At 39.3% G+C, this 27,388-nt stretch overlaps 1 protein-coding gene across 1 annotated transcript in view; it reads left to right on the top strand.

Moving 5' to 3' along the window:
• SGCZ (sarcoglycan zeta) overlaps positions 1-27,388 on the top strand; it is a 481,028-nt gene that overhangs the window by 51,994 nt on the left and 401,646 nt on the right. The window contains exons 3-7 of the transcript XR_013950529.1: positions 8,214-8,294; positions 10,461-10,545; positions 20,432-20,534; positions 21,466-21,550; positions 26,056-26,216. The gene's annotated coding sequence lies outside the window, so the exon portion shown is untranslated. The remainder of the gene's footprint in view (positions 1-8,213; positions 8,295-10,460; positions 10,546-20,431; positions 20,535-21,465; positions 21,551-26,055; positions 26,217-27,388) is intronic.

Raw genomic sequence — 27,388 nt, 5'->3', positions numbered from 1 at the left:
TGACAACTTCTTAGTCTATATTCAAATATATTCTCTCTGTATAGTTGTGTATATTTATTGATATGATTCTATCCTTACAGCATCTTCTATCATCTTAAATTATAAATTAGAGATTTTTCTTTAGATTTTAATTGCATAGAAGCTAGCTTGCAAGAGGAATTAGGACAGACCCACCTGGTAGCAAAAGAAGTTGCATACTTTGGATCCTCCTGGGACAGTCTGAGGCTGCCAGTTCCTATTTTCACATCCAAGTTTCCAATCCCAGAGGCAGAAAGTTCAGTTTACTCTGGTGACTGGAAAGAAACCCTGCTCTGTGTCTTGTGAGTAGAAAGAAAAGCATAGTTCATCTTTCTGATGGGCACTTTCATTATGGGAGAAAGGTTGTATCTTTCTGAAGAGCTTTAGCAGTTATGAGGTCACTAGTTTTGTGGAGGTCAGAAGTAGAAAAGGAGAAAAAAAAATAGTCTTTAAAGCTCTTATCAACTTCAGTAGCTTTTTATGTGGTTCCCCCCTCTTTTTTTTTAGTCCTCTCAGTGTATGTGTGCATCATTTTTGCTGAAGGAAGAGAGATACGAAACTATAAAGATAACAGACTTTATTTCCCGCAGTTCCTGCTTAAGATGAATGGCCTCCTTGCTACTTAAAGTTAACATCAATCAGGTAAAGAGCAAAACTTCATTACAGTCCTTTTTGAGAAGAGTTGTTAATTTAGTCTAGTTGAATACATTCATTTTTCATGCTTTCTAAGCTATATTGGTGATCTAGGCATAATCTGGACACATTAAAGTCCCGGAAATATTTCTGCCAATGTCTGTCTATAATGTCTTCACATTTTGACATAATTGTGTGCAGGCTTCTACATGCAGGGTGAATAAATGTGACAGTTTCTGCTTCTTAAAAAAAATAAATTCTATCAGCTTTGTATAATTGCATTTTTCACAGCACTGTCAACTGCGAAGAGTCTTTGACAAATCAGTAGTGTTCAGATTAAGCTCAAGATCCGGTACATCAACAAAATGGGCAACTCTTATCTGAATAAGGGAAAATAAACAGATTAAGCAGAAAGGTACTGTGGCACTTTACTGTAATAATTAGTGTTATAAGTATGCATAGAAACAGATTCTTTGCCTTTGCAGTGATCAGCCTGACAGCACTGGAACAACTATAGATTTTCAGCTTCTGCTTATTCCACTGTTGTTATTGCTAAAAGTCGGATACATAATTTGCATTTTGTTGGGTTATTATTTCTTTCTCTGTAAACCTCAGAAAACAAAAATACAATTTCCATCTATAAATAGATTGTGGAAACTGGAAAAGCTCCCATTCAATGTGTGTATGGGAAAGAGTGGTGAAATAATTTAGTGTCATGGCTATTACTCATATGCCACCTGAAAGATGGAGAAAGGAGGGGCAGCACTGGCATACCCAGATTATATTAAAATTGTAGAGTCACAGAAAATACCATGATTGCCAAAAGAAAGATTTTCAATTGGAAACTAGACAATCATTTCAAAGATGACAATCATTTTATGGACACTGATCAGCCTTCCATGTTGATTGAAACATGTATGACAAATCACACATGCGTATTCCTTTAATGTATGAAGATTTACTTGATAGTGTTATCAATGTTCTTCTGTCAGAAATACATTTATCAAAGAGGAAAGGGGTAATGGAAAAGTGTGTTAAGTGCCCCCTCTGTTAGCAACCAGCTTTAGCATGGTTGAAGACCGTGACAGAGAACAGACTTATGCATTCTTATAGCCTTTCTAACCCAACTGCAAATGCAGTGATAAAGCCAAGCGAACACAAGTATTAAAGGTCACTTTTCTGTAGTTAAGATCACTTAAGACCATATATGTGATACTTCAAAAATTAGCTATATAAAAATAAGTAAGTTGAGGAATCAGCATGCTTTACATGGGAATAAGGGAAGCTATTGATGATGATGTGCAAATATATTTTTTTTAACCTTTAGCAAATGTTCAGAACTGCTTGTTCCACATGTGCTTTTGTGATATAACTTTAGGATAGAGAAGTTATTTTTTAAATTCAAATCTAATGGTCTTGCAAAATCATCTACTGCAACAAAAACTGCACAGGTTACAAAATCAGAAAATGCCTGGAGACTCTCTTGCATGTTATGACTTAAAGCAAACCTATGGCTTGCTTCAGGTCAGATTTTCTAAGACAATCTAACATATTAAAAAAAAAAAAAAAACTTCTTATGTTTCAGATTGTTTTCAATATCTTGAATGTTTTGGGGTTCCTCATTTAACTGACCATGGTAGTGTGTGTCTTCACCCTCAATTAGTGAAGCAAACCAGCAAGTGGAAAGAGATAACTGAATTTGTTTAATAAGAGAAGTAAAACAGGTCTGCATACACCTATACCAGTGACCTAGTACTCAGAAATACACCATATACTTCTCAACTCAAATTATTTCATTACATTTCTACTGTGGATTGGACTGGATGGGTTTCCAAGAAATTTAGAAATGGTGATACAAGTCATTTTGTGAGGAAGGTGAGGGGGGGAAGTCACATGAAATGAAATTATCTGTTCTTCAAAAGGAACATTGAATTTTGTATTTTACTGCAACAATTATCATGCCTTCCTCAGGAGTTTTGTCAAACACGTTGAAAATGTAACACCAACTGTATGTATTTGTCATACATGTCAGCTAGCCATTTGCAAGCTATCCCTAGAAGACATTTTAAGGTGTTAGACATGCAAGGTGTTGCACCTAGGTCAGGGCAATCCCAAACAGGAGTACAGACTGGGAGAAGAACTCATTGAGAGCAGCCCTCTGGAGAAGGGTTTGGGGGTTGTGATAAACAAAAGGCTCGACACGAGCCAGCAGTGTGTGCTTGCAGCCCAGAAGTCCAACTGCATCCCAGGCTACATCAACAGAGGTGTGTCCCTTCCAACCTGAGCAATTCTATGATTTTACTTAACTTTAAAATTCTATTTTGTAATTTCATTTTCCTTTTGCGGCAGGTACTACAGCAAAAGAGCTCCAAGCAGGTTTATTTGAAGTATTTTAGTATTCTTTTGTACAGTTCCTTTAAGTATATATAATTATAAACAGCCTTCTATTTAATTTCATCTAGGCAATCTGTTGGACTTACCTTATTATTATCTCAGAAACACCTACAGATGAAAAAAGGAGGTTGACTATTTTATAAACATCTTAAGGTTTTAGATAAGTTATTTTCTTTCAAAAAGAATAGTGAACGTTTCCTGCAGTTCCTTTCTTTGAAATGACTCTTCATTATTCCTTAATTTTGGAGAAAAACTTTAAAAGTAGAATACTTATTCCACAACTTTCACATAGACCTTATAGAAAATACTGAGATGTCAGCTTTAAGAACTTATTTAAAAAAGATAATTCCCTTGCCATAATGAAGTGCACAGATATTCATATCCCTTATGCTTCTCTCCAGTCTTTCCAGAGTATGAAAAAATCATCCTGTATAAAATTGTACAGGAACCGTTTCTCCAAGTACATGTTTATACTGGATATATAATGGATAATCTGAAAATACTTAGAAAAAATATTAATAGGCTGCATATGTTTTCAGCACTTGAAAGCCAAACTGTGGTTGTTGGCTTACAGACTGTTACAAATTTCTAAATTAGGAAAAGCTAAAGATATTGTACTTCTGACTTCGTTTCCTGTCTAGCAGCTTTTTTTCATCCGTCTGCTTTGTTCTGTGTTGTACTGAGAGCAGAAACTTTGCAGTCTTTCAATATAATACATATTCAAAAGAGATTCCAGCACTTTGAAAACCTCTGGGTTTTAAGAGCAATATAATTTTATATATACTAACAAAAAATTAGTAATACAACATTTTGAAAATAATTGGTAGTAAACAGTCTTATCAGAAAAACTTTTTTCATACGAAGCGGAAACGATCTGTTCAAAGTATAATTTTGGAGAGGGATAAAGGGCCTGTTCATTTGTTTACTTTAATATTATGCAAATCAGAATGACATACTTCTTCACTTGTCACCTTCTGAACCTACTCTGAAATGAAGTTGGTCTATGAAAGTTTTTACTAGAGAAAAACATTTCAGTTTTGAACCATATACAGTGTCAAATCAGGGACTATATTAAATTAATGCTAGCATCAAGTATCTCTTGAGACTTAGTCCTACCTCCCTGTAGTTCATATTTTTACCACATTTTTTGTCACTGACTTAAACCAACACAACGACTATAGATGCAAGAATTCATTAACTGTTTACATTCATGTTTGTTCTTTTGAATTTACATTTGTAATAAGCAGTAAGAACTAAAAGATTAAACCCACTCTTTAACAAGCCATAGATACTCTGCTAATAGTATATCTCTGTTCTTACCTATTATGTAGTTTCCTGTAAATTACAATTTCAATAACTCTTTCTCCAGTGCGGCCACAAGAACCGTACTGCATGACTGATGGTTCTGAAGTACATTTCTGTTTAAGCAGCAAATAGTTGTGTCTTTTCTGTGTTACACTAGTGAATTTCAACAAATATCCTTAATTCTTGGGAAAGTTATGGATGTACTTAGAAAGACTTGGGGTGGGGGAAGTGTACTTAGAAAGACTTGGGGTGGGGGAAGTGTTCTTTTCAGTTCTTGCCCTCTGCAAGATGGTTTTGCTCTCTTGCTGGGCCTAAATGATGGTTGAAAAAGGCACAGGAACAGGTTAACTAAAAATAGTAGTATAAGGTAGGGGCAGCAAGAAATAATAGTAGTATAAGGTAGGGGCAGCAAGAAATAACAGAAGACTGAGGAAGAAAAGAGAACTGAAGAGAGAAAAGGACAAAAAAAAAAAAGGTTAGAATGAAAACATAGATATCAGGAGGAAAGGAAAAAATACAGAAAAGAATAATAAATTCAGAGTAAAAATAATACTTGATATTAGATCTTTTCTATCCATTCCACTTTGAAATATTTCATAACATCGATTAATTATAGCTCTTCATCTTACATAGTAAAAACACAAAAACAAAAACAAAAAACTAAAAGATGTAAAGCAATAAAGAGATATTATGATTATGCAATAATGCAATAGCATTCATGTAAAACACTGTGTTTTTCAGGTAAAAATCACTTATTTCCATTTGGGATTGTCATAACTCTGCTTGGTATATTTGTCACGTGTCCATGGCAAAAAAAAAGGTTTTCATAACAATCTTGTTTTATCAATTAAAAAGTTTAAAATGAAACATTTTAATATTAATTATAATTACATAATAAAGACTTTGTATTTTAAAGCCTCTAAGCAAGAAGATATGTCTGTAATCTGGATATGTGGGAGAGAAACTTGCATTTGAACTATATATCAGATGATTGGAAGCACCTTGTTTCCTGTACTCCAATAAATTTAGGCTTGCAAAATTGATGAGCTATTTAGTTCTCCCAAAATAGTGTGGACCTTGTTCTTCTTGTTCGGATGGAAGTCACTTTCTGACTCCAATTTCTGCTTTGTTCCCCTTGCATGTGTGCTAGAAAATAACATTTTCCACATCCATGTTTCTTTTTTGACTGCCTGGCTCCCCATCATTTTTTGCTTCTGTCTTTTTATTCCTTTCCTTTTCTTGCTTCCTGCTTATATTCGGTCTCTTCTCATTCAATATTCAAATCTCTTCCAACATCATGAATTTTGTTGTGATGTAGAACCTAGAATCAGGCTAGACGAACACAGATGCAGTGGCCTTCCCTGATTGGCCTAAATGGATCAGCTGTTTGTGGGAGTGAAACAATGTGGAAGGTCATCAACTGATGCAAAAGCTGCACAAATATGTTTTTGACATATCAGTTTATGGAGATGAAATCTTAACATTCTATGAATTTTGAAATGTTTGGTAATAGTGGCAAGCTTATCAGTTAGCAAGGAAATCATCCTGTCAGGTGCTTCAGCACGTTTTCTTCTGAGCTGTGAGTTATGAGGATTTCTCCAAGGACATAACAGGCAAGTTTATAAAGTGGAAAAAAATAATGCTATAGATAAACAATGTGTAGACCTACAGATAAATATTTAAAGGGCAAAAAGAGGTATAAGTCTGACATATTTTTACAACTCAAAATTGATCAATTATTTTCTTCACCAAAAACAATAAACTGCCATAGATTTTGAGCAGTAATTAAAAATAAACAAACAAATCACACATTTCTTAAGGTTGTATAATCCAACAGCTGTGTGAGAATACCTTTCTCAAAGCCTTAGTCTTGGTCTGGAATTGGTGATGCTATGGCGTGTGACTTGTTGGACTGACCCACCTTCTTAAAGCAGATCCCTGAGGCTGGCCATTCTGTAAGCAGGCTGCCTGAATTAAGTGTAGGGCTCTGCACAGTGTTTGAGTTGGGGATCTTCTCAAACCACTCTGTAGGGAAGAAGTGATTAAGTTTATGTCTGAACAAGGAATCAAGCGTGCCATAACAGGTTACCAAATTTTGGCTATCTTACAAGATTATAGTATTCTACTTCAAAACGAAATAACAAAGGCCAAAGAGTTCCTTCTTCCTTCAAATGAATTATATAAAACCAGCTACCTTTGTATATGATTGGTTGTTTACACCAAATAACCTGGTTTTGCTATAGCCCATTATTTAGAAAGACCATGGAAATCTTCTCTGGGCTGCAGAAATATCTGTTATTGACCCTAAAAACACCACTTTCATAATTGACCATTTGTCATATTGAAATGAAACAGGAATTAATTGAAAGCAGAAATTATTTTTGATACGTTTATTCAAAGATGCCTTGTCCATCTTCTAGGACACTCTGTAAGAAGACAATAGCATTGATATTATTATTATTATTGTGACTGGTACATCTACCTCTGTTGCAACTATAGTTGTTTTTCACAACCACTACAACAGCAATCTTTATGTGACCATCTATCATACTAAGTCATTGATTTCTACAGAGAAATCAATGCAGAAAAGACATAGTATGATGTTATATTAGTGTACACATTTATGTGGCTTTTGGGCAATAATGTGCAATTCTTAATAGCTTTTGAGCATGCCAATTTTATTCTGTTTTATTCAATTGCTTTCAAAGGCTGTACTCACAAAGCAAAGGACCATGCAGAGTGAGGAAGAATAATGAAGTAGTCTGCAGTAATGGTTTGGTTTCCTGATAATTGTTTTTGCAACATTTTAAAGATAAAAGATTGGGTTAAATGTAATGTGGTCTTAGTTGGCCAATTTCTGAAATTGGCCTGTGTGATAACTTGTTCACGGACAGAGAGTAATCAAAAAAATTCAGACTGAGTAGACAAGTAAAGGTGTTAGGTATGCATTAGTTTAAATCTTTGGAAGGAATGCAACATGTTTTTCTTTATTGCTTCAAATAAAGTTACTTACCAGATAACTTCTTTCAAATCCTTATGTTCAATGGAATTAACAAGCAGAACCCCATTTGTACAATACTGATATGGTGTTTTGGCAGAAAAGAATATTTATTAACTCCAACTATTTAGCAAACTCATGCCTGTTTCAATGAATTACTTGGTTTCAAGTAGACGTCTCCAGAACTTCAGAAACAAAATACTTAGACTTTCAGATGTTTCTTAAACATTTCCTGTGTTTATAAATTATTTAATTTTTTTTCACATGAGCAGATTTAAGGGGCAAAATGAAACCTTCATCTTTCAAGGAATACTTTTTGCCCAACTCATTGTGATTAATTTTTTTCAAAATTTCAGGATGGACTGAAATCTGTTGATCCACATCTCTGAATGAAATAAATAATTTTGAATAAGTAGTGTTGAATGCTTTGTCCAAACGGCAAGCTTTCACACTTTCATTGGATTCCTTAGTTATTCCCAGAATTTTGGGCTGCTGTGGATCATGATACGCTTTTCCAAGAGCACAAAACTCTTAATTCAGCTCTGAAAGAGAATTCTCAAGATAAATGGATGTGGCTGAAACTCTGAGTTTAGACTTGCAGGAGCAAAAGCTCCCAGTTACAACTGCTTGATGTAGAGAGGAATTTCATGTCTGAGATTACTGATTGGGGAAAAATGTTCTGATACATTCAACTATATGCTGAACTGCAGTGGCAGAAAAGAAATATCAAAGTATGGAAAACTAAAAAAAATGTTGGTGTGAGATGACCCTACCTAAGCAAATGGTTTCTCATAATTTATTTTGTTGTTAAATTTAACCATCATTTCTAAATATCTAATAGTCCTCCTGCCTGTTTTTCTTACAGCTTTTTCTTTTATCTCTAACTTGCAGAGATGTCCTTGCTTGCAGTCAAAGCTGTATGCCAGAGTACCGTGTTTCAGACAAGGTACAGTGAGGACAGTGAGTCTTTAAGTAACTTCTATCACTTCTTTGTGTCTTGTTGCCACAGTATTACATTTAGAATAGTGGTTAGTATTACTACAATATTTCCTCCCCTATTGGTGAAGGGTCTAGAGGGGAAGATGTATGAGGAGAAGCTGAGGCCCCTTGGTTTGTTCAGCCCAGAGCAGAGCAGGCTGAGGGGAGGCCTCATGGCGGCCTGCAGCTCCCTCACGAGGGGAGCGGAGGGGCAGGCGCTGAGCTCTGCTCTCTGGGGACAGCGACAGGACCCAAGGGAATGGCATGGAGCTGGGACAGGGGAGGGTCAGGCTGGGCATTAGGGAAAGGTTCTGCACCCAGAGGGTGGTCGGGCACTGGGACAGGCTCCCCAAGACAGTGGTCACGGCACTGAGCCTGCCAGAGTACAAGAAGCGTTTGGAACACTCTCAGACACAAGGCTGATTTTTGGGTGCTCCTGTGTGGAGGCAGGAGTTGGACTTGATGATCCTTGTGGGTCTCTTCCAATTCGGGATATTCTATGATTGTATGATCTTCCAGTATTCCAATATGGCTGCTTAACATTGTTAATTATTGCCCTTTATTAACTTAATCACGCTGCAGACAAATATAATACAAATGTTTATCACTTTCAATAGTAACAGACATTGAATGAACCTTTAGGTTAATGTCTTCTAGTAAAACTTAGTGATTTAATTATTAAAGAGCCAAAGAACATGAGTGATGTGCAAAGGACTAATGAGTGATTTAAGAGATTTAATCTTGTATTAAGTATTTTTCTCTGATTGAATACTCTCAGCAGAGTATATCTGATCCACATTTTTTTTGAATCACTTCCTATGGGTCACAAGAAGTAACAAGATACAACTTTTGTATGCTGATGGAGATCACCTATATTAGGAAAAGGCATAAATAACTTTCTTAATCCTGTTAGCCACTAACCTTCCAGGTTGAATTTTTCATTAATCAGTACTTAATTTTTCTCTTAAGCAGTCTTTCACTTTTAGTTAATTTTTCTTTTTCTTTGTCTTTTTTTTTCAGCTAGTTAATTTCTGTTGACACTTCACTAATAATTTAAAAAAATCTATAAAGTCTCTGGTTTTCTATACTGTGTATTAAATACAAAAAAAAAAAAAAAAGATCATGCAGTAAAAAACAAAAACAAAAAAACCTGCATTTTACAAATGTACAAAGATACCTTCTAGAATTCTACAAACTTTTTTTTAAACTTCTGAGTTCTTTTAATGAAGTATTTTATGTGTAGTTTTTTATAAAGTACCAATATTAGTCATCTGTGTTTCAGATACAATATTATTGTCCCTCTTTGTAACAAATTTACCTCTTAATAGCCAATCCTTCTAATTTATTAAACTTCATGAAATATTCAGTAACTCTCCCAAAATGGCTGGTGCATATTCATTCATTATTCTTCTCTTATTTGTTTCACATCTATATGGGCTTTATATACATACTGATATACATACATGATATACATACATTCCCTAATGGTCATCATAAGGATTTTATTAGGATTAATAAAAGTGCTTGAAGAAAATATTTTATTGAAAAACACAAAATTATGTGTACCACCTAGGGTCAGTACATCTATGATGGAAATCAGGTTTGGCTAACTACTATTATTATTTCTGCAAATTTAGAGCTGATTTAAATTACCATATCAAGAGAGTAAAATAATCTTGATTCCAGCTGCTTCAAAACATGTGTTCTAGTCTCTTCAACCTTAATTAATATGTGGTTAAAATTTATTTTCTGAAGCCTAGTTTTTAAATCAATGCATTCATGTATTGGATTTTACAAAAATATATTTATATAGGATGTCTTGGGAGAGTTATTCTTAAGAGCCTTGTGGCCATCAAAACAAGCATAAACAACTCATTTCCTTCCTAATTAGAGAAGAAAACTAGCTTAAGCACCCCACCCATTTGTTCCATCTATCTAGCATTCAAACTCTTCAGTATCGTTGAACAAAGAATCCCTCCTCCCCTAGCCTAGCAATTTCGTACAGATTAATATTGGCTGTTCATTGACAGAATTAATTTTTTAAAGATTCAAAATACTCCAAAATCCTCTTAAACACTCATCTGCCCTCCAAATAACAGTTAAAAAAAAATAATTCAGGTGCTTTATACTGTAGGAGGAGATCTGTCACTTACTGCAGCTGCAATCCATGTCTCTTCCATCTGGCACAGATTTTCATCAGCCTCAACAGATGTAGCACGGTAGGTCAACACAGGGCAACCTAGCTCATCAGACCAGACTAATGCGTTGCTTCCTTTTATGGCAATAGTAAATTAAAATTCTTGCAGTATTCTTGGACTCTATAGCCCAGCAGTAATTTGGTGCATGTTGTTGTTGTGTCTAAGTATATTTTATACTGTTCAATGGATAGGTTACCGAAGGTTAGTTTTCATGTTTGTTTAAACCTCGTTCATTACTCATTTACTACATCCAAGTCCCTTGGAAGTTTTTCCTCCTCATTAGCTGCAGATAAGTCCATTAAGCTTTGACCAACATGGGAAAGAAAGAATCTAGATGGTGAATATTCAGTATACGCCATTATGTAGTGATTCTTAAATAGATTTAAACTACTGAGGTATTCAGTAATGACAGTGTTGTGGTTTAACCCGGCTGGCAGCTAAACACCACACAGCCGTTCGCTCACCCTCCCCCCTCCCTCTCTGGGATGGGGGGAGAGAAACGGGAAAGTGAAGCCTGTGAGTTGAGATAAAGACAGTTTATTAAGACAGGAAAATAATAATAACAATAATAATAATAATAGTGATAATGGTAATAGTATTAACAATAATAATGTGTAAGAAAACAAGTGATGCACAATGCAATTGCTCACCACCCGCTGACCGATGCCCAGCCTATTCCCGAGCAGCCGGCCCCCCCACCCCGGCCAGCCACCCCTATATATTGTTTAGCATGACGTCAGATGGTATGGAATACCCCTTTGGCCAGTTTGGGTCAGCTGTCCTGGGTCTGTCCCCTCCCAGCTCCTGCTGCACCCCCAGCCTGCTCGCTGGCAGGACAGAGCAAGAAGCCGAAAAGTCCTTGGCCTGGTGTAAACACTGCTCTGCAACAATTAAAACATCAGCATGTTATCAGCGCTCTTCTCATCCTAATCCAAAACATAGCACCCTACCAGCTACTATGAGCTACTTAACTCTGTCCTAACTGGAACCAGGACAGATATCCACCCCTTATTCCATACCATTTATGTCATGCTCAGGTTACACTCTGTCCAATACATTCTAATTAATCACCATTTTCATCTATGATATATAGCAATCATGGTAGTGATGACATACATTATTATATAATAATTAACATACTACAATTCAACTCATGGGCTATTCTCACCCAGTATCAAATCCCCTTGAGGTACACACCGGACCTCCCCATTCTTTTGCATTACCCACCAAGTGCATCCAGGTCCCTGAGCAAAAGCAATTCCACAAATGGGTTTGCCTTTTCCTGAGGCAGGAGTAGCCCAGACTGTTTTACCCAGCATGTTTCTTACGTGCACTACAGGAACTTTATCCCCTTCTACAGTGCGTAACAGGTTTGATTGGGCAGGTCCAGCTCGGTTGGCAGATCCCCTGGTATTGACTAACCAGGTGGCCTTTGCCAAATGTGTATCCCAATTTTTGAATGTCCCAGCACCCATTGCTTTCAGTGTAGTCTTCAACAGTCCATTGTATCGTTCAACTTTTCCAGAGGCTGGTGCATGATAGGGGATGTGATACACCCACTCAATACCATGTTCTTTGGCCCAAGTGTCTATAAGGTTGTTTCGGAAATGAGTCCCGTTGTCTGACTCAATTCTCTCTGGGGTGCCATGTCGCCATAAGACTTGCTTTTCAAGGCCCAGGATAGTGTTCCGGGCGGTGGCATGGGGCACAGGATATGTTTCCAGCCATCCGGTGGTTGCTTCCACCATTGTAAGTACGTGGCGCTTGCCGTTGCGGGTTTGAGGGAGTGTGATGTAATCAATCTGCCAGGCCTCTCCATATTTATATTTCAGCCATCGTCCTCCATACCAAAGAGGTTTTGACCGTTTGGCTTGCTTGATTGCAGCACATGTTTCACAGTCATGAATAACCTGTGCTATAGTGTCCATGGTCAGGTCCACCCCTCGATCACGAGCCCATCTGTAGGTTGCATCTCTACCTTGATGGCCTGAGGTGTCATGGGCCCATCGGGCTATAAATAATTCACCTTTATGTTGCCAGTCCAGGTCCACCTGAGCCACTTCAATCTTAGCAGCCTGATCCACCTGCTGGTTGTTTTGGTGTTCTTCAGTAGCCCGATTCTTGGGCACATGAGCATCTACATGGCGTACCTTTACAACCAGGTTCTCTACCCGGGCAGCAATATCTTGCCACAATGCCGCAGCCCAGATGGGCTTGCCCCTGCGCTGCCAGTTGTTCTGCTTCCATTGCTGTAACCACCCCCACAGGGCATTTGCTACCATCCATGAATCAGTATAGAGATAGAGAACTGGCCACTTTTCTCGTTCAGCAATATCTAAAGCCAGCTGAATGGCTTTTACTTCTGCAAACTGACTCGATTCACCTTCTCCCTCAGCAGCTTCTGCAACTCGTCGTGTAGGACTCCATACAGCAGCTTTCCATCTCCGATGCTTTCCCACAATACGACAGGACCCGTCAGTGAACAAGGCATATTTCTTCTCATTTTCCGGTAGCTTGTTGTACAGGGGGGCTTCTTCAGCACGAACCACCTCCTCCTCTGGTGATATCCCAAAGTATTTGCCTTCTGGCCAGTCCATAATCACCTCCAAGATTCCTGGGCGACTGGGGTTTCCTATTCGAGCCCGCTGAGTAATCAGTGCAACCCACTTGCTCCATGTAGCATCAGTTGCATGATGCGTAGAGGGGACCCTTCCTTTGAACATCCAGCCTAGTACCGGCAGTCGGGGTGCCAGGAGGAGCTGCGCTTCAGTACCGACCACTTCCGAAGCAGATCGAACTCCTTCATATGCTGCCAATATCTCCTTTTCAGTTGGAGTATAGCGGGCTTCAGATCCTCTGTATCCCCGACTCCAAAACCCCAGGGGTCGACCTCGAGTTTCCCCAGGTTCTTTCTGCCAGAGGCTCCAGGTGGGACCATTCTCTCCGGCTGCGGTGTAGAGCACATTCTTTACATCTGGTCCTGTTCGGACTGGCCCGAGGGCTACTGCATGAACTATTTCCTGCTTAATTTGTTCAAAGGCTTGTCGTTGCTCAGGGCCCCATTCAAAAGCATTCTTCTTACGGGTTCCTTGGTAGAGCGGGTTTACAATCAGACTGTAATTTGGAATATGCATTCTCCAAAACCCCACGACACCTAGGAAAGTTTGTGTTTCTTTTTTGCTAGTTGGTGGAGACATAGCTGTTATTTTGTTGATCACATCCATTGGGATTTGACGGCGTCCATCTTGCCATTTTATTCCTAAAAACTGGATCTCTCGTGCAGGTCCTTTAACTTTATTCTGTTTTATGGCAAAACCGGCCTTCAGAAGGATTTGGACTATTTTCTTCCCTTTCTCGAAAACTTCTTCTGCAGTGTCACCCCACACAATGATGTCATCGATGTACTGCAGGTGTTCAGGAGCTTCCCCCTGCTCCAGCGCAGACTGGATCAGTCCATGGCAAATGGTAGGGCTGTGTTTCCACCCCTGGGGCAGCCGATTCCAAGTATATTGGACTCCCCTCCAAGTGAAAGCAAACTGTGGCCTGCACTGTGCTGCTAGAGGGATGGAGAAAAATGCATTAGCGATATCAATTGTGGCATACCACTTGGCTGCCTTTGATTCCAGTTCATACTGGAGTTCTAGCATGTCCGGCACTGCAGCACTCAGTGGTGGCGTGACTTCGTTCAGGCCACGATAGTCCACTGTTAGTCTCCACTCACCATTAGACTTTCGCACTGGCCATATGGGACTATTAAAAGGTGAATGAGTCTTGCTGATCACTCCTTGGCTCTCCAGTTGACGAATTAGCTTATGGATGGGACTCAGGGAGTCTCGGTTGGTGCGATATTGCCGCCGGTGCACAGTTGTGGTAGCGATCGGCACTTGCTGTTCTTCAACCCTCAGCAACCCCACAACAGAAGGGTCCTCTGAGAGACCAGGCAAGGTAGACAACTGTTTAATGTCCTCTGTCTCCAAAGCAGCTATGCCAAAAGCCCAGCGGAACCCTTTTGGGTCCTTGAAATATCCTCTTCTAAGATAGTCTATGCCAAGGATGCACGGAGCATCTGGGCCAGTCACAATACGGTGCTTTTGCCACTCATTACCGGTTAGACTCACTTCAGCCTCCAATACAGTTAACTGCTGGGATCCCCCCGTCACACCATAAATACAGATGGGCTCTGGCCCTTTATAGCTTGATGGCATTAGAGTACATTGTGCACCGGTGTCTACCAAAGCCTTATACTTCTGTGCGTCTGACGTGCCAGGCCATCGAATCCACACAGTCCAATAAACTCGATTGTCCCTTTCCTCCCCCTGGCTGGAGGCAGGGCCCCTCTAGTCCTGGTCAGAATCTTCATTTCTGTGTTTAAAGGACTGCCTGCTGGAAGTTGGAGCAGCAAACCTTTCAGAGAACTCCTTTTTCCCAATTGTTTTCCTTTGCAATTCACGTACCCGTGCCTCTAGGGTCGCAGTAGATTTTCCATCCCATTTTCTCATGTCCTCTCCATGGTCACGTAGGTAAAACCACAGGGTGGCGCGGTGTGTGTGCCCACCATATTGTCTTCCTTGCATAGATGAACGTTTACCCCTAATAGCTGAGACACTGGTTTGTACAGGTGGGGAGGAAAATAAACTCTCTTTAAGTTGGTGGATCTCTTCAGAAAGTTTCTCCAAGGTATTCTCTTTTAGCTGGTGAACACTAGTTCGTTCAGGTGAAGGGGAAGATAATCTTTCTTCAAGTTGGTGGATCTTTTCAGAAAGTTTCTCCAAAGCATTCTCTTTTAGCTGGTGGACACTGGTTCGTTCAGGTGAAGGGGAAGATAATCTTTCTTCAAGTTGGTGAATCTTTTCAGAAAGTTTCTCCAAAGCATTCTCTTTTAGCTGGTGGACACTGGTTCGTTCAGGTGAAGGGGAAGATAATCTTTCTTCAAGTTGGTGGATCTTTTCAGAAAGTTTCTCTAAAGCATTCTCTTTTAGCTGGTGGACACTGGTTCGTTCAGGTGGAGGGGAAGATAAATTCTCTTTAAGTTGGTGGACCTCTTCAGAGAGTTTCTCCACAGCTGAGACACAGGCCTTTAGGGAAGAGGAGAGATTTCCTTCGTACTGCCGGAGTATTTTAGTCACTTCATTCACTGTGGGATTCTCCTCCGTTTTCCAGGTTAGTATTGCCAATGAGTTGGCATATGATGATGGGGCACTCCGTACAAACTTCCGCCACATGGGTGGTGTACACTGGACTGCATCTGGATCTGTGGATGTTTGTGCGTCATCTAGGTCCTTATAAATTACTTCCCGTACGGCCAATTCCCTCAGGTACTGAATTCCCTTCTCCATGGTGGTCCATTTGCTTGGTAAACATACAAGTTCTTCCTTGAAGAGATACCTTTCCTTCACAGCTGACAGGAGACGCCTCCAGAGGCTGCGAGATTGTGCTCCATCTCCAATTGCTTTGTCAATGCATGCGTCCCTAGCAAGGGATCCCAGCCGCCTGGCTTCCTTGCCCTCCAATTCCACATAATTGGCTCCCGTGTCCCAGCACCGGAGCAGCCAGGTGACAAGCTGCTCGCCTATACAGCGACCAAAATCTTTTCGCACATCTCGTAGCTCACGCTGGTATAGAGTCCGGGTAATTACTGTTGATTTTCCGACATCCTCATCCTCATCTTCAGTCTCCTGCACCTTTGATGGCTGGTATGGAGTCCGGGTAGTTACTGTTGATTTTTCGCCATCCTCATCCTCATCTTCAGTCTCCTGCACCTTTGATGGCCCAGCCTCGTCTTCACTTCGCCCAGACTTAGCAGAAGACTGTCTGCGTTTTAAACGACCTGAGCCTCTATACCATTTTTTCACCTTGTCTACAGGGGCAACTTGCACTGCTACAGCTCGTTTCTCTGACCCAGCCACAGGGTCTGCCACAGGGGTTGGAATACCCTCTGCGGGGTCAACTTGCACTGCTACAGCTCGTTTCTCTGACCCAGACACAGGGTCTGCCACAGGGCTTGGAATACACTCTGCGGGGTCAACTTGCACTGCTACAGCTCGTTTCTCTGACCCAGCCACAGGAGTGGGAGCAGCTGCACGAGCTGGGGCAGCTGCAGGAGCTGGGGCAGCTGCAGGAGCTGGAGCGGCTGCAGGGGCTGGAGCTGGAGCGGCTGCAGGAGCTGGAGCTGGAGCGGCTGCAGGAGCCGGAACGGCTGCAGGAGCTGGAGCTGGAGCAGCTGCAGGAGCTGGAGCGGCTGCAGGAGCTGGAGCTGGAGCAGCTGCAGGAGCTGGAGCGGCTGCAGGAGCTGGAGCTGGAGTAGCTGCAGGAGCTGGAGCTGGAGCGGCTGCAGGAGCTGGAGCGGCTGCAGGAGCTGGAGCTGGAGTAGCTGCAGGAGCTGGAGCTGGAGCGGCTGCAGGAGCTGGAGCGGCTGCAGGAGCTGGAACTGGAACGGCTGCAGGAGCTGGAGCTGGAGTAGCTGCAGGAGCTGGAACTGGAGCGGCTGCAGGAGCTGGAGCGGCTGCAGGAGCTGGAGCTGGAGTAGCTGCAGGAGCTGGAACTGGAGCGGCTGCAGGAGCTGCAGCTGGAGTAGCTGCAGGAGCTGGAACTGGAGCGGCTGCAGGAGCTGGAACTGGAATGGCTGCAGGAGCAGGAGCGGCTGCAGGAGCTGGAGCTAGGTTGCTAATAACATCAATTGCAGCTCGATAGGCACAAGCCAGACCCCAGCACGCTACAGTGATTTGTGTCACTTTGGAACTGCCAGAGTCATGACACCTTTTTTTCAAGCATTCTGCCAGCTTTTTAGGATTTTGCAGTTGTTCAGGGGTGAATGTCCAAAACACTGGAGGTGACCACTGCTCTAGAAACCTGCCCATATCCTCCCACACTCCCTGCCACTCGCAACTACCCCGCCTCAAGACAGATCTCCGGATGAGATTCCTAAGTAGTTGTTTAACCCTCCACAAAATCTGAAGCGCATTCAGGAGACATAACAACAAGAGCAGGCTGGTCTGAGTATCCCAAGGATATTCAACATCTCGGAGAACCACCGTAACTAACTCGGGGGATAAGAGGGTGGTGGTGAAGGAGAAAGGGAGAGTGAACAGGTAGGGAAACATGTCTTCCCCTGTCCCCTTCACAGATTGGCTCCCTAACGAAAACAGGCAATAGGTGTAATTGCTAATAGTTTCCGAGATATGGGTTCCAAAGTATAGAGTCGACGTCAGTGCTGAGTACAAATACCAGGTTAAAGTCGTGACCAGATATTTCATCATTTCATAAGCCATTGTTACACCGCACAGTACCATAACAATCTTAAACCAGGGCCCGGAAAGGATAAACAGTGCAACAGGGAGCACATACAGAAAGTAACGCACTATAAAACTCAATTTGGAATACAGGTACAGCAGACTGGAGATTAAGGCAATCAACATCGTGACTAGCAACTATTAAGCAGGTCCAATACTTATACCAATTTTAGTTTAACACACTCTGGTCAGATTTGTCGATATCTCAACCCTTCGGGCCCCACGTTGGGCGCCAAAAAGACTGTTGTGGTTTAACCCGGCTGGCAGCTAAACACCACACAGCCGTTCGCTCACCCTCCCCCCTCCCTCTCTGGGATGGGGGGAGAGAAACGGGAAAGTGAAGCCTGTGAGTTGAGATAAAGACAGTTTATTAAGACAGGAAAATAATAATAACAATAATAATAATAATAGTGATAATGGTAATAGTATTAACAATAATAATGTGTAAGAAAACAAGTGATGCACAATGCAATTGCTCACCACCCGCTGACCGATGCCCAGCCTATTCCCGAGCAGCCGGCCCCCCCACCCCGGCCAGCCACCCCTATATATTGTTTAGCATGACGTCAGATGGTATGGAATACCCCTTTGGCCAGTTTGGGTCAGCTGTCCTGGGTCTGTCCCCTCCCAGCTCCTGCTGCACCCCCAGCCTGCTCGCTGGCAGGACAGAGCAAGAAGCCGAAAAGTCCTTGGCCTGGTGTAAACACTGCTCTGCAACAATTAAAACATCAGCATGTTATCAGCGCTCTTCTCATCCTAATCCAAAACATAGCACCCTACCAGCTACTATGAGCTACTTAACTCTGTCCTAACTGGAACCAGGACAGACAGTCTTATGCTAGATGGTTAATATTTACTAGTTCATTACAGTTGTTAAAATTATGCAAAATTAAACTGGAAGCACCTTAACATATTCCATACCTTCAGATGTGTAACAAATATATATCTATCTTTTTGCATACAATATGAATATGTAATAACATACTATGTTTTTAAGATACAATGATCAATTTCTTGGATCTTTCACTCAACAACCATTTAGAATACTTTCTAAAGGCCACTCAAGGCAGTAAGGTGGTATAATATACTCTATATAATATAAATATATATAATTATAATATATAATATTATTATATATTATAATATAATATATATATTATATAATTATATATAATATAATTAATATAAATTAATTATATTTCTAATAGCTTTACAAGATACAGAGTAAGGGACTATTTGGAATTTTAATTTCTCAGCTATTCTTTCGCATTTAAGTATGATGAGAAATTGCTCAGAATGAAGCTGTATTTTATAAATTACAAAATACAAGGAATCTAGGAAAAAAAAAGGAAAAAAATATGAAAGCTCAAATTAAATCTTTTGCCATTCTGAGAGTTGCCTTCATGAGCTTCAGTCTGGCAGAACATCTGCCAAAGATAAAACTAAGGTTGATAAAAGGAAGAATGTCTTATCACGCCATTCACAGCATAATTAAATATATATATATATATAATGTATGTATATATATCCTTGGAGGTATGATCCAAAGTTTTAAAATAAATATAAGAACTTCACGTATGAAGAGGACCTCTGAAACTGCCATACTGAATGGACTTCTTGGTAGGACTAAGTATTATAGTAATATCTGACATCAGGTATTCTGAATTTGAAGCAGAATTATTTCCCAAACTGTGAGAATTCAGCAGTCCTCAGAGGGTATAACTAGATTTTCAATATCCTTCCTTGGTAAAGGACCCATTAGATGTGTATAAGAGATCTGTAATCTCAGATTACTCTCTTCCTCATGAGCAGAAAGTTTAAAGTGGAGAGCTTATGCCTGCCAATTTTGAGAGTTTATGTCCATTCCTAATTCTTGTGTAGCTTTGGGAGTTGTATGATTGGGACAGAAACTTAGGAAATGCTATGTTCATTCCCCAGAGATCCCAATCCTTCATGAAGCCATTAGTAATAAAAAAGCACAATGAAGTAGAAATCTAGCAAGAAAAGGGCACTCATATTTTCCCACATGTATGTCTACATGCAAAGTTTTGGTGCCATGCTCCAAGGACAGGCTCTGAAATATCTTCTTTGCCTTAACCTGTCTGGTGTGTTTACCAGCTGTGATTAGTGAAATACAAGTAATATCCCCAAACTGCTTTATATGTAGATCTGCAAAATTGATTACTAAGGATTAAGGATCAGATATTTTCAGACAGTGTATAACAAGTACCAAGACTACATCTTTGTTTTATCTTTTATATCTGCATTTCCCATGTGTCTATCACCGTATGTTTATTTAGTCTTTATGGTATTCAGCAGTTACTTGCAGCCTGAGAGTCTGACAGAAACTGGCTTCATTTTAATAAAGCATTTAATTTAGAACTCTAAATGTTTTAAATGTTTATTATTAATTTCTTCAGCATGTACCTGGTCCTACTTTCTCTTAAATGTACAGCTCCTCTACATTGTCATTTCACAGTCAAAAAACATTAGTGACAATCATTAACAGTATACAAAATCAAATGCAAACTGTAAATACTTGTAACTCGTGGCTGGAATTGCTCAGTTCATCTCTTAGATGTTTTGAATCACTAAAGAAATCCCTGTTCTCTTTTTAGGGATCAGGAGCTACTGTTGTCAAGGAACAAGAACTCAGATATTTCTCTTTGTGCCTTGGAGGACTATTTGTGGACTATTCATTTCATGACATCTGATATGCATGTACATTTATTTATTCCTGCATTATTATACCCCTCCTTTTGAAGATCTGTCCTGAACTCTCCAGAAACTGTGATGTAAATGCCACTCTAGTATGTAATCCAGTAGCTGAGCAAGAAGAAAAAATACATAGGACAATTTAGCATAAGGAAAATGCTTTTTGAAAAATTGACATTTTATCATTCAGTGCTGGAAGCTTGTCTTAAATTTTAGCTTTGATTCTCTAATTTCAGGACTAAGAAAATGTAATATAAGGTAACTGAGGGGGAAAGAAAAAGCTTCTTCACATTCAGTTTTCACAGCTGCAATAACTATCTATCTAATATTAAGTAATATTAATTTTATAAATATGCCTGTAAGAATAGTGGCCTCTCACTATCCTCCACCAGTTATAAACTAGTGCATACAAACATGCCAAATATAAACTCTGCACTAAACAACCTATTTTTCTGATAAATCAACTCTCTTTTAAGTCATGTCGTGGACATCTACCCAAAGAAAATAATAATTAATTCATTAAGTAAGTTTCATGTACCCTTAAGATATTTTAACAGCTGAAATTGTAACAGACCTCAAATTATTTCTTTCTAATTAATTTTTATATGGAACAGGAAAATTTGGAGGTAACTGACCTTTAAGTGGTAAAACCTCTTCTGCAACTGATGATATGAATTGTAAATGAAATTCCATTATAATGAGGGTAATGTAGCAACTACAGTAATTGCATTACAATGAGGAAAATTTTTGCCTTGAAAGATTTAAAAGCTAATTACTGAATGCCATGGTGAAACAAATGGACCTGTTTATTTCTATTGCGTTAATATCTGAATTGCTACTAAGCATTTTCTCAGTAAAGATATCTTCTAAATGCTGGTAGGTGCAAATATTTTTATTTAAGCTCCAAAACAGTTTTGTTTTTTTTTTCCTGCACTAGTTACATTCAACCTTACTGGCACAGTTGCCTGTTGCACTCCAGTAGAAAGGTGACTGAGGAAAAGTTGAAGTGCTTCTTCATCATGGTGAGTGATGAAGAAACTTTTATCTTTTACAGTCATAATGGGAATCAGCTGGAGTCCTGTCCTGACAGGGTCTAAGTCACCCTTCTATTGTTCATTTACAGCCCCCTGGTTGTCCATAGGGCAGACAGCACAGATTTTATATGGGGTTCTCCTTTCATAATAGGGGGTGTGCTCATCCTATTTTTTCCCCCATGAAATGCTCTCTAAAAATCTTTCAAGAATAAAACCTCCACAAAATAATGCTTTTGACAGGCAGGGTGAGAGTCCATAAGTAAATGGAGTTTCTAATGAGATATATAACACACAAAAGAACCTGCTACCCATGTGTAATTTTAAAATATTTAGATTGGCCCTTCATATTTAAGTGTACATAAGAGAAAAGAAAAAAAAATAGAAAAGAAAGGAAAGAAAGAAATAGCACAGTCTGGCTTTTGTTTATCCTTTAGTCATTTAAATTTTAAAATAACCTTAAATTATCTTCAGAGAAAGTAACTACTTGAAATTATATGCTTTTCTCGCAAATCAAACAAGCAAATAGAAATGTTTCCAGTTAATGCATTTTGAGTTTATACCCTCCTTTAAACAGTGAGTATAAGTATTTACCGGGGTACTATCAGAAGCCAGTACATGCAGCCTAAGTAAAAGTCAGCATTTCAATGTAAAAGGTTGTTATCCAAAAGCAGAAAAAAAACACCAGTGTACAAGCATCTACTTCTCTTGTCAGTGGCTTACAGAGGTTTATGACACTCTCATTGCATCAGGTTCTGCAATATGTCAGAAGGTTGGGCTTGTGGCACTAGAATGAAGCGTTTTACTTTTCTGGATAGAAACAAACATCAGGAATATCAGTGCAACTTAGAAATGCTTCACAGCATTTCCAAGAACTAAGGTATACTTCCTCATCACCGGTTGAAACAGTTATAAAAGCAGGATTACAAGGAGTTAAAGCCCTATCTGCTTACTCACCATGCACAGCAGTGTTTTGAGGGGTGGTTGTGGGAGGGTAGTGGACAACGTCACAGCAACGTGGCTTTTTGGGAAGAGTGAATGTACTAGGATATCAGTTTTAGAACATCTCATTCTCATATAAAAGTATTAATTATTTGAATTAAACCAATTTCTTTTGGAAGGAAAAGCAGACAGTCATCAGGCACCCCATGAAAATATTTGAATCTTCAGTTATCTGCCTGTAAGTTCCCATTATGGTGGTCAGGCTTTGAACTGGAGAGATTTCAACAGAAAAGCAATGGTGCACAATACATCTTTTTGCAGAGAAACTAGCACCAAAGGATCTCACTGTGTGTTCTTGATTCAGCCCTTTTGGTCTTTTTCCACGACAACCCACATTCCTTTATTGTAATGTTCAACTCTCATCCTCAGAGACCCACAGAGACTGTTCCTCCCTTCAGGAAAGATAACAGGAAATTTGCCAGTAACTTCAATAGGGACAGGAATAAGTCATTTATTCTCTAACATCCAAACACATAAAAGCTTGTCAGTGTACAAGGAGGTAGTTTCATCCTTTTTTTCCTCTATTTTAGAGTCTATTTTCAAATGTTCAGACACTGGATCTTCAATGAGAAAAGTTAACTAGCCAGGATACTTAGAAACTTGGACACTATGAATAACTCTCCTGAAGTAAGCTAATTGTTTTTTTCAGAGACTAATATCTTACAGTGGTAATAATATAGGCTGTGACATTTACAGATTTCCTAAAAGACGTAACTTTTAGATTAAAAATAAATAAGCAGGGCAGATAACCTCTGCAGCATGCACAACTGCCACAGGAGGGTTGAACTAGATGACCCCCAGAAAGAAATTCATCAGCCTAAGTTCTTCTGCCACATTAAGACTCATTAAACTGTAGTAACACAAACCAAAGAAGGACAAGCACTGGCAGTGGTTCCCAGGTGGGAAATGGATAACAGGGATGCTTCCTAACCAGTTTCTAATACAAGAAAGGTAGTATTTATATGGGAAAGACAGTCAACTCTGTTATAGTGATATAGCTGTCAGCTGCATTTATTGTCTTACCTTTTTTTCCCAGGAAAAGATTTCTCTGGCTTCCTCTGCATCCCCTATATCCTACGTAGCCTCACTGGTCATGAGAAGACAGGTTTTTGAGGGGTGGGAATTGTCCCATGTTTATTCTACCTTTTTTTTTTTTTTTTAACACACATCATCAAGTAAGAAATAGAATAACTTAAATTGTGTCATGTAACCATGTAAGCCAGTTGCAATGGGGAATGTATAATTTCTTAAAGTCTTTCCTGCTTCTCTGGTTAAACATGGAACTAGTTTCTATTTCAAACTCTGCAATTAATAAAATTGGGTTATGACACAATAGAGATAATGGAACCCAACCACAGAAATGCCTTAAGAGAACCCTTCAGAGGAATATTTGGAAATATTTAAATAGCAAGTTCAAATGCATTTTTGCATTGAATAATCCTTGCAGAGTTGAATTTAATGAAAGAATGTACTTGGTTGGCAAGACTCAGGAGAGAAGATTATTAGCTGAACAGCTTTGTTTCATTATATGACTGCTAATTTAATATTCTCTTACAAGCTTAAAAATAGACATTTTCCTGTCATTTACTTTAAAATCATGCTTGTTTGACTTCTACATCTTAAAAGGTACAAAAATACTTGAAAGAGCTGTTCTCTGTATGCAGAAACCTTTTTTTTTTTTTTCCTGACTGTTATAGAGATCTATTATATTCGGAATGTTTCACTTCTATTATATTTTTGCAGATTTTTTTTTTTTTTCAAAATTACTATGCCACGTGATATAGTTATCACAGAACAAGTGAGGTTGAGCAGAACCTCTGGAGATCATCTCATTCAGTGTTCTGCTCAAAGCGGCGTCAGATGGAGAAGCTTGCCTAGGACCATGTCTAGTTCAGTTTGTGTGCATTGTTTCTTTTCCTCTTATTGGGCACCACTGAAAAGAGCCTAGCTCTGTCTTCTTTACCTCTCCATCATCAGGTATTTATATACATCGATGAGATCCCCCTGAGTTCCTACAGGCTCTGAGAATTCTGAGAGCTTGCTAGGTCTCATGATATTCAGGAACATTTCACGAGATATGCTCTAAGTCATTAACCAAGACTAAATTCTCTTTCCAAATTACTTTGCTCATACTTACATAGATGCAATCATAGAAACCAGCACAAATTGGAAATTTAAGCATCTGATTCTAATGAATAATTAATTATAATTAATTAATTATAATTAATCTCACCAGTTCCAAATGCAGAGGAAAGGGTGAATTGGTGAGTTATTTAAAAGGTGTTTTTTGAATAGGGGTTGCTGTAAATTGTCAGATAACATAGCAAGGAGCTAATCTATTAAGTGTGATGAAATTATTGTACTTAATGTAGCTAGGGCTTTTCTGAAGAGAGGGAAGGGGGGTGTGTGTGTGGTATGTCTAAACAGTTTATAATTTAAATTCCAAGCTAGTTCTTGAGGTTGGGGGAAAGAGAAGGAAAGTGTCAGGTAGGAAGTTCAAAGACTAATTTTGTCTGTCAACAGTTCCTCAAAGTATGAAATATGAACTTCCAGATGTGTAGACACAGATCTGAAATGAAAGGGTTCATTTTCAAACGTTAACTCTGGGCTATCTTGTATTTGAGTGGGGTTTGTTGTTGTTGTTTTGTTTTGTTCCCCCCTCACCCCCAATAATATGTCCGTGTGCTCCTTCTCCCAGTCAGCTCTGTGGTGGTTAACCACTCTTAATCAAAAACAGCACCTCCGATGCATTTTGTTTTTACTGTGCATGTGTAATTGAGTTGTGCAAATGCAGCAGAATAACTGCCTGTGTGATTGAGCTGGAGTTATGGTGATTATGCAGATGAATAGTGCTTGTTTACTCAGGATTCTCTAGCACAAATAAAGGTACAAATATCCAAAAATCTCTTTAAGTCACCATTGCTGAAAGAACAGCTGCATTAAATGCCTGCCCAAAGCAGCTGGAGAGGTAGATATGGCTTTCCCTCTAGTGATCTTCAGAGCATCTCTGACAGCATTACAGGTGCCTTCAAACTTTAAACAGCTGGGTGGATAGAGAGAATAGACTTCTATAGGTAGCTGTGAAAGACTAATTTACAGCTTGTGGTTCTTATTATTTTAACTGCCTAAAGGTAAAGCTGCGTGTGGGTGGGTGAGTGGAACATTAGGTTGTTTGCTATCAATACAAAATACATGAGCTTCTGTGAGAATATCTGCTCTGTGGGGGTTATGTTTGCTAAGCTGTCAGCAAATGGTTTTCAGGTAAGCCTAAGCTCCCTGTTAAGTCCAAGTCATCATTTTTGACTTTTTCCATAGTGTCAACACCTGATAGTTTAAAAAAAAAAAAAAAAGCCAATTTTTACTCCTAGTAGAGACTTCAGGGTTTCTCATTTGTTTTTAATTGCCTCATTTCTCTGATACTGTCCTTTCTGTGTCATTTTGAATCACTTTGCACTAGTTCATGTAAGCAACATTTAGTTACTTCTGCATTGCAGGCCTTAAATTTTTAGAGGAAAAAAAATCAGCATACCAAAGTGCCCTGAAGACACTGCAACAAAACTGCATGTTTCTGCTGGTCCTTTTATGTAAATGTCCATATTTAAAGAAAGGCATGACCTGGCTAATCAGCAAGATTTTACTGCAAAACTCAAAAGAGGTAAGTAATATTCCCAATTTGCAGTTCTTGCTTGCTAGAATTATTTCTCTGGAATCCCAAGTGGTCTAAAGTGCTTGCTCATCACTGTTGATGGAGGTATTTCTTCTCTGTTGCAAAGATATTCAGATAATTGTGCTGTTTGTATAACAGCTGTTTAGTCTACTCCCTGAGACCACAGGTTATATCAAGATCTTGAAAAGGAAATTGATTAATGTGATAAACTACCTTTTTTATTTAAGCTGAGTATTTGAAAATGCACTGTCACTTCTCTAACACTTGCTCACTCAGGCATTTATTCAGTGTCTTCAGGAAAAAAGCACTAACCTAGTCAAGTTAGATGGCAGTTACAGAACTTTGTTCATTTAAGTTTTTTCCTCTTGTTTTTGGATATGGTTTGAGGGAGGTGGTGGTGGTGGGTTGGTCTTTTATGTTTTTTGTTTATTCGTTTTGTTTTTTTTGAAGATATCACTTAAGCAGCCCTAAGTCCAAGCAGTCATCATTCCTTTAGTCTCTTTTCTTTAGGGTGTTGTAGCATGTCTCTGAAAAATTGACATAACTGTTAAATCAGATTCTATTATGCTACTTAGGAGAAAATGCCTTAATTCATTTAACATCCCCCCTGTTTCATGGTGACCATGGGTGTTTCACTGTTACCTCGACTTGCAATACAGTGATTCAGTCAATGCATCATGTGGTCCTTAACACTGTCTAGTTTTATTACTCCAGTTGTTCAACAGCTGCTATTGATTTTTAAGCCTTGGATCTGAGAGAAAGCTAGCAGCAGCAGGCAACTGATGTTGCAGCTTATTCAAGGTAAGGGACACCTTTGGTCTTGCTTAGCTCATGAGACTTTACTCTCATTTTCTTTGCCCAAAGGACTGCTATGGCTCTGCCTGAAAAGGCTGTCCTGAAAAAGATATCAACGGAAGGGGAAAGGAGGAAGACAAGGAGGTACAACTGGCACCTTAGCGGTCAAAACAAAATAGCGCTAAACCTAAAGTGTTGAAGGCACTTGCCATTCACTCAGCAACGTGCCACAGAAACAATTGGATCCTTATTTAGTGTTCATGTAAGCCTGTACCTCTTACAGGGAGTTTAGTAATTTGTAATGAAAAGCATTGTTTTGAAAGGAAAAAAAAATAAAAATCTGTGAAGTACTAACAGGGGCTCTC

Source organism: Anser brachyrhynchus, assembly GCF_964034855.1.
Source record: "Anser brachyrhynchus genome assembly, chromosome: 4".
NCBI lineage: Eukaryota > Metazoa > Chordata > Aves > Anseriformes > Anatidae > Anser > Anser brachyrhynchus.
This window is presented reverse-complemented; position numbering and strand designations above follow the sequence as displayed.